Here is a 9,967-nt window from a genome sequence, read left to right as displayed (position 1 = left end):
GTGGGAGTTTTACCTGCAGACCAACCAGGGCACCCGCCTGGATCTCAGCTGGACAGGTTCTGCTGCTCATCTTCATAGGACATAAGCAAATGATGTTTTTAAAAAAATAATAATCACTTGCTTATTAATTAAGCAGGCAGGCAGCCGAATCCTGGCTGAACTGAAGACCATGGGAATCCTAGGGCCCCAGCATAGACAAGCCCCAGTCTTCCCTTTAGGATCCTTCCACAACCCCCAGCATATGGCCTTCCCTTGTGACCATGAAGTACCAATAAAAGAACGAAGATACAGGAGGGGGTACTGGGCTAGGTGCCACATAACTATTATCCCCAGTAACTCAGGAGGCTGAGGCAGGAGGATTGCAAGTTCAAAGCCAACCTGGGTAATTTAGTGAGACCCTCTCAAGACAGAAAAAGGACTAAGGGTGTAGCTCTGTGGTAGAACACCCTTGGGATCAATCCCAGTACTGCAAAACAACCCAGACAGGGCTGCCAGAGAAGATCCTTTGGTATATTTGATAAATCGAAGGATTGTTTGGTGGGTGATAAGAGATGATCTAGAGCTGGCCATGGTGGCACATACCTATAATCCCAGAGACCCAGGAGGCTAAAGCGTGAAGATCACAAGTTTCAAGCTGACTTGGACAACTTAGACCCTGTCTCCTGAAAGGAAAGGACTGGAGAAGTAGCTCTGTGGTAAACCCAGGGTTCTTTCCCTAGCAGCCCCCCATAAAAACCATCGGGGAAAAGGCTGAAATAAGCATGTCAATCCTTGACAAGTTTCTGGAAATATGTGTACGTCTGTGAAACAGATGTAAGAATGCATCTATTATTCTGGGAAAATCTCATCCTTCCTTGTGATTCTTGTGTTCCCTTTCATGCAACCCGCGTGTCTCGCAGGCAACCACTGATCTTCCTGTTGCTGTAGGTTGCATTTTCTAGAATTAAGTTTTTAATTTTTTTATTATTTTCAGTTATCATGACTGGAGCATGTATTTTGCCATAATTTGCATACATGGAGTATAACCTTCCATTTTTGTGGTTGTACATGATGTGGAGTTCCACTGGTCATGTAATCATATGTGAACATAGGGTAGTAATGTCTAATTCTTTCTACTGTCTTTCCTATTCCCATCCTCCTCCTTTCCCTTCAGTCCCCTTTTTCTAATCCAGTGAACTTATGTTTTTCCCTCTGCCCCCCCCCCTTATTGTGTGTTAGCATCCCCTTCCTTATAAGAGAGAACATTCGGTCTTTGGTGTTTTGGGATTGGCTTATTTCACTTAGCATAACAGCCTCCAGTTCCATCCTTTTACTGGCAAATGCCATAATTTCATTATTCTCATTTTTCTAGAATTATTATAACATACTATGTATTCTTTTGGAGTAGGGTTATAGCTCAGTGTTAGAGGGCTTGCCTAGCATGCATGAGGCTCTGGGTTTGATCCCAGTACCACCACAAAAAAAAAAAAAAAAGTGTTCTTTTCTCTGGTTTCTGACCCTCAGCAGTAGTACCCACATCATCCATTATCAATAGTTGGTTCATTGTCGTTGCTGAGCTGTTTGCACCCTGTGGTGTGGACATACCCACTCTCCTGTTGGTGGGCATTTGCACTTTGTCTAGTATTTGGCTACCACAGATAGATATTTTATGACTGCAGTGAACATATATGTGTGTGAACACATGCTTCATTTCCCTGCATTGATATCTAGAAGTGGAATATTGAATCATGGTGGTTAGTGCACATTTGATATTTTAAGAAACTGTTAAAAGGCTGGAAATGCAGCTCAGGGATGGAGCACTCACCTAGCACATGTGAGGCAATGGGTCCAGTCCTCAGCACCACATAAAAATAAATAAAAGGTGTTGTGTCAATCTACAACTAAAAACATTTTTTAATATTTATTTTTTAAATTTTATGTGGACACAACATCTTTATTTTTTTATTTTTACATGGTGCTGAGAATCGAACCCAGTGCCTCACGCATGCTAGGCGAGGGCGCTACCATTTGAGCCACATCCCCAGCCATAAAAACATATTTTTAAAAAAGAAACTCTAGGGCTGGGATTGTGGCTCAGCGGTACAGCGCTCGCCTAGCATATGCAAGGCCCTGGGTTTGATCCTCAGCACCACATAAAAAAATAAAGATTGTGTCCAACTACAACTAAAAAAAAAAAAAATTAAAAAAAAAAAACCTGCTAAGGGGCTAGAGATGCAGCTCGCCTAGCATGTTGAAGTCCCTGGATTAAATACCCAGTACTGTCAAAAAGAAAAAGAATTATCAGCCGGGTGCAATAGCACACACCTTTAATCCCAGCGGAGCGGGATTTTGCATGGGACAAAGGATTACAAGTTTGAGGCCAGCCTGCAAAACATTGAGAACCTGTCTCAAAAATGAGAAAGCTGGGTGTGGAGACTCGTGCCTGCAATCCCAGCGCCTTGGGAGACTGAGACAGAAGGATTGTGAGTTCAAAGCCAAACCTCAGCAACTCAGTGAGACCCTGTCTCTAAATACAAATACAAAATAGGGCTGGGGATGTGGCTCAGTGGTTGAGTGCCCCTGAGTTCGATCCCCAGTACCTAAATAAATAAATGAAGGGGGCTGGGGATGTGGCTCAAGCGGTAGCACGCTCGCCTGGCGTGCGTGCTGCCCGGGTTCGATCCTCAGCACCACATACAAACAACGGATGTTGTGTCCGCCGAAAACTAAAAAATAAATATTAAAATTCTCTCTGTCTCTCTCTCTTTTAAAAAAATAAATAAATAAGTAAATAAATAAATAAATAAATAAATGAAGGGATGGAGGCTGGAGTTGTGGCTCAATGGTAGAGCGTTTCCCTGGTGTGTGTGAGACCCTGGGTTCTTTCCTCAGCACCACATATAAAAAAATAAAAGATCCATTTACAACTAAAAAGTATTTTTTAATGTTTATTTTTTAAGTTTTAGGTGGACACAAATATCTATTTTACATTTATGTGGTGCTGAGGATCAAACCAGTGCCTTGTGCATGCTAGGCGAGCACTCTACCTCTGAGCCACAACCCCAGCCCCTAAAAAGTATTTTTTAAAAAATGAGGGGTGTGAGTTGCTGCAGTCCGGCTGCAGCAGAATAACCAGGGGGGTGACAAACAACTTGTGTACGTTGATACAGCAGGAGTGGGAACCCTTTATTGCAGGACAGGAGCAGTATTTATACATTCCACACAGCTTATCTAATTAGCATAAACTAGATACATCAGTCAACCAATCAGGAATCTCCACACTTAATGGCTCCCTGGCGTTACTTCACAAACCACTCCCTCTGGCATTTTGCCAGGCGCCATCCAGACTTGTTTACAGACCTTAACAGTGAGTTGGTTATAGAGCACTTGCCTGGTATGTGTGTGCCCCTGGTTCAATCCCTGGTACTGCAGAAAAAGAAGAACAAACCAGGCGCCATCCAGACTTGTTTACAGACCTTAACAGTGAGTTGGTTATAGAGCACTTGCCTGGTATGTGTGTGCCCCTGGTTCAATCCCTGGTACTGCAGAAAAAGAAGAACAAACCAGGCGCCATCCAGACTTGTTTACAGACCTTAACAGTGAGTTGGTTATAGAGCACTTGCCTGGTATGTGTGTGCCCCTGGTTCAATCCCTGGTACTGCAGAAAAAGAAGAACAAACCAGGCGCCATCCAGACTTGTTTACAGACCTTAACAGTGAGTTGGTTATAGAGCACTTGCCTGGTATGTGTGTGCCCCTGGTTCAATCCCTGGTACTGCAGAAAAAGAAGAACAAACCAGGCGCCATCCAGACTTGTTTACAGACCTTAACAGTGAGTTGGTTATAGAGCACTTGCCTGGTATGTGTGTGCCCCTGGTTCAATCCCTGGTACTGCAGAAAAAGAAGAACAAAAGAAACTGTCAAGGTGCTTTCCAAGCCAGACATAGCATTTTGTACTCCACCAGCAGTGCCCAAGCATGGCTTGTCTTTTCTATTTTAGATATTTGAATAATATGTCATGGTACCTCAATAGTGTGCTTTTAATGAAATTGAGCATATTTTCATGTACTTATTCACTATTTCTATGTCTTCTTTTGTGCATTTATCATTGTATTATTTTTTAAAATATATACAATTATACATGTTTCTCATACATATGTAGATCTGAGATCATGGTTTGTAAATAATTTCTCCCTGTGACTTTTATTCTCATCAATACCTATCAAAAATAGAAGTTTTTAAATGTATCACGAAGCACAGTTTATTGACTTGTTTTGTATGGGTCATGCTGCAGTGTCTGAGAGAAAGCGCTGGATGGGGTTAAGGCTTCTGTACAGTGAAGAGACAGTCGCAGCAACGCAGCAGACACAAATAGAAACCAAGATGGGACAGCGAAAAGGACAGAAACCGTGGGACACGAGTGGCCCCGAGCCTCAGGCAGCCCTGTGTGTGAGAGCAGAGTTCCCAGAGAGCCTTCACCTTCCAGCTGTTGGTAGGCACTCTTCCTCCTGCTCCAGCTCTTGGTGTTGGCTTTCATGGACTTTGAGGACTTTCAGACACACGGGTACCCACCCGCAGGCACGCGGAGGCACCCCCAGGCTCCTTCCCTCCAGTCGGCTTCTGCACTAGCTGTCCCTGCTTGCTGGAGCCTGGTGCCGTCCTCCCCATCCTGAGAGACCACTCTTTGCCTGAGTTCTTCTCCCCAGCCCACCTCCAGAAAACCTCCTGTGGTCAGTAAGTCAGGGCCACAGCACTCAGCTCATGCCTGTCCTTTAGGGCCACCCCTCCACCCCCTTAGTCCTGTGCACTTGGAACTCTGAGGTTTTTGAGGTTTTTGTTGTTTCATGTGGTAGGGTAATTTTGATCCGTTACTTCATGTTGGCTGGAAGCAGAACTCTCAAGTTCTGAAAGAGCAAATGTGGGAAACCCTTCCTACAGGTATTAAAGATAACCTAGTGGCAGTGAGGGATGACAGACCTGCCATGTGTAACAGCTATGGAACAGAGCGTGCTGGTGGGCGTGTGCTGCATGATAGGGAGTACCCCAGCACCAGAGTCGAGGGGTGTTGTTGTGGATGGGGCTGGTGATGTGTCGACTGGTGCAAGCCATCCGCGGGCTGTGGGTGTGAGCTATGTGCATTTGAGCATGTGAGGGAACCGGGCTTACGTTGCTGCCTGATTGGGCTGTCCGACATATGTGTGCCTTTTCTCTGGCTCTGCCTATGATCCCACACATTACCTGAGGTGGGCATGGCTTTTCAAGATGTCAGTCAAACTGCTGACCACAGACATCCCCAAGCAAGGTTCCACCCTCTGAAATCCAATTCCCTGCCTTATTTGGGTGGAATATTCTATGAATGGCTTCTCCCCAATGAATAGGGGGGTTTCAGGTGTGCTGGCTCTCTTGCCTGCCTCTTGCCTCCCTTGCTCTCCATGCCCTCTGGGACGGGAGCGTGATTCAGGCTGAAAAGCTGTCCTGGACCCTGAAAAAGGTATTTTCTGTGTTTTTTTTTTCCCCTGCCAGCCCGATCCACCCAGAATGAGCCTGATTCCAGCACATATTGCAACAGTGGAGTCCCCACTTCACAGCACGTACAAGGGTGGCCACCAGAAGCAGAGTGTAAGGAAACATTTTTGTGCTCTTTGGCTACGCCAAGATTTCTTAATATAAGAAATATAGAAGAAAAATTATAAACCTGTTACAGGTGGTACACACCTATAGTCCCAGTGACCTGGGAGGCTGATGTAGGAGGATCACAAGTGCCTGGCTAGCCTAGGAAATTTAGTGAGACCCTGTCTAAAATGTAAGGACTGGGGTTATAACTCGGTGGTAGTATGTGTGAGTCCCTGAGTTAAATCCAGGCAACACACACACAGAGAAACAATAAAGACAATCATCTAAAACGTCCTATTGGACCCAGCACCCAATCAACACATCTGCTTATTTAAACTTAAGTTTATTTAAAATGTGGCTTCTCAGCTGCACTGGCCACATTTCTCATGTTCAGTATCTACAAGGACTAGTAGCTGGGTTTGTTGTGGGTAGAACTGTGGTCTCTGAAAGGATGTGGTGATGTTTGTGTCCCTGGTAACTGGGGGCTGCTGGACTGTTGAACACGTGGCACTTCTGGAGGGAATCCTGCATCACAGAATTCTGGTGTCACTGCTGTCATCTGGCACCAAGCATGTGTGCATAGCATGACTGTGGGTGGTTCCAGTTGGCTTAGGTAGGGACACACACTGTGACCAGGTTCAGGAGATGGGCAAGGCTTTATTTTGGACATAGAAGGATTAAAACACTGGAGACATTGTACTAGACTTTCAAGAAGGGCCACACATCTAGCTAGGAGCCAGACAAAGATGCAGCTCAGGGGTCTTTGTCTGGCATGAATAATGGCTGCAATTAATTCTTCTCCACCTGCTGGTAAGTTGAATTTGATTACTGTGTCCATTTCACACACAAGGAAACAGGCACTGAAAGGTTGCATGGCTTTGTGTGGCTCTGGGGATCAAGCCCAGGACCGGCTATTTCTAATTGCATGTGTGGTGAGCACTCTGTCACTACACTCCACGTGCAGCCCAGCTGCAGGGCTCCCAGAAGGCAAAGCCAGGTTGAAATCCCTGGCAGCCCACAGGAACCACTCACTGTAGTCCTTGGGGGAAAGTGCAAGGTTACGAAGCTTGGGCACCGGGGAGGCGATGCCAGAACCTTCTGAGGTCACCTCTAGGACAGGGAAGCCATGGAGGTGTGACAAGGAGAGTGACATGATGGCCATCACCACAGAGGCAGGAGACACAGGACAGAGAGAGGGACAAAACAGAAGGAGAGAGATTTGTTTTTTGTGTTTGTGATGCTGGGATCCAGTCCAGGCAAGTGCTCTAACCCTGAGCTGCATCCGCAGTCCTGTCAGAAATGAAGAGACAGCCCTCTCCCTCGTCCACCGCTGCCGCCTCCTTCTTCTGCCGCTCCTGGAGCTGCTTGTGTGCTCGTTCGGTGCGGACCTGGTACCTCTTTTGTGAAGCGGCAGCTGAGGAGACTCCGGCGCCCGTCATGGCCGACGAAAAGCCCAAGGAGGGAGTCAAGACTGAGAACGACGATCATATTAACTTGAAGGTGGCGGGGCAGGATGGTTCTGTGGTGCAGTTTAAGATTAACTTAGTAAACTAATGAAAGCATATTGTGAATGACAGGGTTTGTCGATGAGGCAGATCAGATTCCGATTTGACGGGCAGCCAGTTAATGAAACAGACACACCTGCACAGTTGGAAATGGAGGATGAAGATACAATTGATGTGTGCCAGCAGCAGACAGGAGGTGTCTACTAAAAAGGGAACCTGCTACTTTACTCCAGAACTCTGTTCTTACAGAATACATTCTCAATTAGAAAACTGCAATTTGGTTCCACCACATCCTGACTACTACAGTATAGTTTTCTTTATTCTTTCATTTTCCCCTTCCCCATTCCTTTATTGTACATAAAGTAACTGGTGTCTGTGCACAAGCATACTGCATTTTTTTTTAAACTAAATGGCCAATGATATGTTTTGATTGACATCAAATGGAGATGGGATGGGGAAAAATACTGGTTCTGTGAAAATATCCCCTTTCTCCATTAGTGGCATGCTCATTCAGCTCTTATCTTTATATTCCAGTAAGTTATTTTGCTCTCACTGTTTTAACAAAAAACAAAAAAACAACAACAACAACAAAAAACCTGAACAACATAAAAATCCTTGCATACCTTGTTCGATTGGAGAATTTTAATGTTTTTCATTTATCATTGTAAAACCAAGGACATTTTATAACTTTTTTGTACGTAGCTGTTACATGTAGGGCAATCTGTCTTTAAGTAGGGGTAAATTATTCTTAAAAAAGATTCCTAAATAGTTTTCCCTTCAAGTCAAGCATCTTGTTGTTTAAATAAACTTCTTGTTTAAAATGAAAAAAAAAAAAGAAAGAAAAGAAATGAAGAGACAGGGAGAGGAAAAGAGGCCACTAGAGAAGAGGATGGGGCTGGAGGACTTTCCAGTAGACTCAGAGGTGGACCTCTAGCCTCTCAGGTGGAACGGGTGCAGGAAGAACCAGGGTGTTCTTGGGAGGATGGTGGGACCTGCCCAAGAAGTGACCCCTGGGAAAGGAGGGGCCTATGGGAATGCCTGTGAGCTCAGCAGCAGATGCTGCTGGCTGGGACACCAGCTTCAGGCTGTACCCTGCTCACTGTTTCCTGCAGTGGCAGGTCTGCTCAAGCCCATCTGTGCAAACCCAAAGTGGCCTCTGGGCACTGCAAGTATTACTGGCAGGCCTGTGGACTTAGCTGGCAGGAGATTAAGCCAGGTCAAGGGCCTGAGGAGGCTTCTTACAACTTCAACTCCCAAAGCTTGGGACCCTAACTGTACCTGTGAGCTGGGGGTGGGACACTGGGGTGCCTCAGACAGGGTGCTGCCAAGAGCTCCCCCTCCTAACATCTGTGGCTGAAAGTGGCTTGGGCCCCGGGGAGCTAAGATAGGAGGCAGCTCTCCAGAACCCCCTCCCACTTCTGCTAGGCTGTCTAGACACTTTGCTGCATTGGCCCCTGGGGATGAGTCACTCTGCAGAGCTCAGCCTCTCCTCCAGCAGCAATGTGGCTCAAGGACAGTCTAGACCGGGAAGGGCTGTGCAGGCCCCAAGGAGAGGATGGGCTCCCATGGGAGCCCCAGGCCCCTCCTCTGCCTTCACACTGCCCCACCCCAGCTCCAGCACTGTACAGGGAGGCCCGGATGAGGAGAGCACCTAATTGCTGCTTGGCACAGCTCAAGTGGGTCACCGGTGAGACCGGCTATTTCTAACTGCGGCAGGTGCTACCTCCCCTCCCCCACTCAACACAGCTGGCCAGCCTGCTTTCCCAAGGTCTGGGGAGCAGGGGAGGACAGACTGTGGGATGCCTGTCCTCCTGCTGTGACAGCCCTCAGCATGCTTGTGCACCATGCCTCGGGCCCAGCCTCAGGCAGGAAAAGGGTTTGAAGCTGCCACCAAACTGATGCTAAAAGACCTTGGAGAGGTCCCAGCCTTCCCACCCCCACTTCCCTCCCCATCTCAAATAAACACACAAGACAGTATTTTTGGTCTGAGAATGATGGACATTTAGACATTGGCGCCAGGTTGGAACCTGACCAGCGCCATGCGGGGTGTGGGCAGAGCGTAGACAGAGGTAGGGTGTGGGGTGCTGCAGGGGCACCAGCCAGGGCCCATGGTTGCTGGTGGTCCCTGGGGTAGGAAGATAATTAGCCATAGTGGCCAGGAGGTGCAAGGGTCAAGTCCAGGTGATAAGAGCCAGGGGCTCATGGAGAGCCAGGCAGTGCCACCCTCCCATGGGTGCCAACCACACCAGGTGGCTGGGTGACCTCAGCCAGGTGCTCAGATCTGCCAGGAGGTGGGCAAGCCCAGCCTCTGTCCATGGTGGGTGGATGGGCAGCATCACTGGGGTCAGATCCTGGACTCTCAACCCCCAATCATGAAAAGAGCTGGGAGTACTGCAGCTGGTCACACTGTGGCCACTGAGGTCTCCTGGATTGATTGAGGCTTAGGATCCAGACCACTGTGGCAGATCCGGCTGGGCAAGGCTGGCAGCTGTCCTTCTACCCTTGGGGTCCAATGCCATCCTTCCAACCACCTGCCCTCACTCCCCACAGAAAGTCCTAATCAGAGGCAGTACATAGAAGGAAAGGGGGGCCTGGCCCTGGGGAATCACCAGCCTCCCCCACCTAGAGGACACTCACCCCTGGATGCAGCAACCCAATGCTGGGCCTGGCCTGCTGAGCTACATCGTGGCTCTTGGCTGGTCAGACCCACAGAAGACACTAAGAGGCCTGATTACCCTTGCCCCAGGCTTCCGCAAAGCTTGAAGGGGGGTGTTCCCAGGGGGACTCTGGCCAGAAGCATGCAAAGCCAGCCAGTCTCAGAGCCACAGACCCCCTGGACAGCAGTGGGGTGGTGGCTGGCTCCTGCGGTGG

General features: G+C 47.8%; 1 pseudogene; it reads left to right on the top strand.

Moving 5' to 3' along the window:
• The first annotated feature begins 6,647 nt into the window (after window positions 1-6,647).
• Window positions 6,648-7,678, top strand: LOC107155477 (annotated as a pseudogene).
• The last annotated feature ends 2,289 nt before the right edge of the window (window positions 7,679-9,967 follow it).

The sequence above is a fragment of the Marmota marmota genome, unplaced genomic scaffold (genome assembly GCF_001458135.2).
Source record: "Marmota marmota marmota unplaced genomic scaffold, marMar, whole genome shotgun sequence".
In the NCBI taxonomy this organism is placed as follows: domain Eukaryota; kingdom Metazoa; phylum Chordata; class Mammalia; order Rodentia; family Sciuridae; genus Marmota; species Marmota marmota.
This window is presented reverse-complemented; position numbering and strand designations above follow the sequence as displayed.